Genomic DNA, 2,211 nt, shown 5'->3' on the forward strand with positions numbered 1-2,211 from the left:
ACTCCATCTAGCAATAAGAGATTCCACATTATTTTCTAGTGCATTTAGAGTATTTACCATAATTGACTATATGTTTGGCAATAAGCAAGTCTCCACAAGTTTAAAAAGACTGAAATCTTCCCCTTCCTGTGTCCAAGTGTTTTCATTGTTCAATTCCCACCTGTGAGTGAGAACATGCAGTGTTTGGTTTTTTGTCCCTGTGATAGTTTGCTGAGAATGATGGTTTCCAGCTTCATCCATGTCCCTACAAAGACATGAACTCATCCTTTTTTATGGCTGCATAGTATTCCATGGTGTATATGTGCCACATTTTCTTAATGCAGTCTATCATTGATGGACATTTGGGTTGGTTCCAAGTCTTTGCTATTGTGAATAGTGCCGCAATAAACATACGTGTGCATGTGTCTTTATAGCAGCATGATTTATAAACCTTTGGGTATATACTTAGTAATGGGATGGCTGGGTCAAATGGTACTTCTACTTCTAGATCCTTGAGGCATCGACACACTGTCTCCCACAATGGTTGAACCAGTTTACAGTCCCACCGTGTAAAAGTGTTCCTATTTCTCCACATCCTCTCCAGCACCTGTTGTTTCCTGATTTTTTAATGATGGCCATTCTAACTGGTGTGAGATGGTATCTCATTGTGGTTTTGCTTTGCATTTCTCTGATGGCCAGTGATGATGAGCATATTTTCATGTGTCTGTTGGCTGCATAAATGTCTTCTTTTGAGAAATGTCTGTTCATATCCTTTGCCCACTTTGTGATGGGGTTGTTTGTTTTTTTCTTGTAAATTTGAGTTCTTTGTAGATTCTGGATATTAGCCCTTTGTCAGCGGGATAGATTGCAAAAATTTTCCCCCATTCTGTAGGTTGCCTGTTAACTCTGATGGTAGGGGCCTGTGGTGGAGTGAGGGGTGGGGGGAGGGATAGCATTAGGAGATATACCTAATGTAAGCGATGAGTTAATGTGTGCAGCACACCAACATGGCACATGTATACATACGTAACAAACCTGCATGTTGTGCACACATACCTTAGAACTTAAACTATAATAAAAATTAAATAAATAAATAAGACTGAAATCTGGCAGCGGTGCTAGGAGTCTCCTGGACGCTGCGCCAGGAAGTGGCGGCGGCACAGCGCATAGCGTGCCTTAGCAGCAGCAGCAGCAGTATTGGAGGCACACCCTCGCAATCACAGCCCCTGCGATGGTGCAGCCACCCTCGCTCCCTCTCCTCTTCCTCCCTTCGTTGGCACCATGTCTGATCAGCTGACCGAAGAACAGATTGTTGAATTCAAGGAAGCTTTCTCTATTGGATAAAGATGGTGATGGCGCCATCACAACAAAGGAACCTGGAACTGTCATGAGGTCACTGGGTCAGAACCCAACAGAAGCCGAATTGTGGGATACAATCAACGAAGTGGATGCCAATGGTAACGGCACCGTTGACTTCCCCGAATTTTTGGCTATGATGTCTAGAAAAATGAAAGATACAGATAGTAAAAAAGAAATCCATGAGGCATTCTGAGTCTTTGACAAGGGTGGCAATGGTTACATCCGTGCAACAGAACTATGTTACGTCATGACAAACAGGAGAAAAACTAACAGATGAAGAAGTAGATGAAATGATCAGAGAAGCAGATACTGATAGAGGCTAACAAGTCAACTATGAAGAATTCATACAGATGACTGCAAAATGAAGACCTATTTTCTTTTTTTTTTTTCCAAAGGGAAAAATTTATTCATTTTTTTGTGCCAAACTTGAAATATTACCATTTCAAATAAATTTTCTAAGGACAACATTTTCAATGTAAAAGATTTAAGCAAAAACCTGAATGCAGGATCATAGAATTGAGTCTCATTTTATTTGCCGAATTTAGATTAGAATTCTAGATCAAAAGGGCAAGTATCCTTTCAGTAACTAACTTATCATCTTTTAGCCCTATAACCAGATGAAGCATTAAGAAAAGAAAATAGTTTAGAACACTAACTAGCCTTATTATAAATAATATTTAGGAATTTTAATTGTCCTTTTTCTAGATAACATGAGTCTTTCACAAAGTATTTTTTTATTATTATATTTTAGGTTTTAGGGTACATGTGCACAATGTGTAGGTTTGTTACATATGTATCCATGTGCCATGTTGATTTCCTGCACCCATTAACTCGTCATTTAACATTAGGTATATCTCCTAATGCTGTCCCTCC

The 2,211-nt window shown here is 39.4% G+C and overlaps 1 pseudogene; it reads left to right on the forward strand.

Annotated features, from left to right (window-relative positions):
* The first annotated feature begins 1,260 nt into the window (after positions 1–1,260).
* Positions 1,261–1,703, forward strand: LOC116465819 (calmodulin-like; annotated as a pseudogene).
* The last annotated feature ends 508 nt before the right edge of the window (positions 1,704–2,211 follow it).

This window comes from Hylobates moloch, unplaced genomic scaffold (genome assembly GCF_009828535.3).
Source record: "Hylobates moloch isolate HMO894 unplaced genomic scaffold, HMol_V3 SCAFFOLD_10751, whole genome shotgun sequence".
NCBI lineage: Eukaryota > Metazoa > Chordata > Mammalia > Primates > Hylobatidae > Hylobates > Hylobates moloch.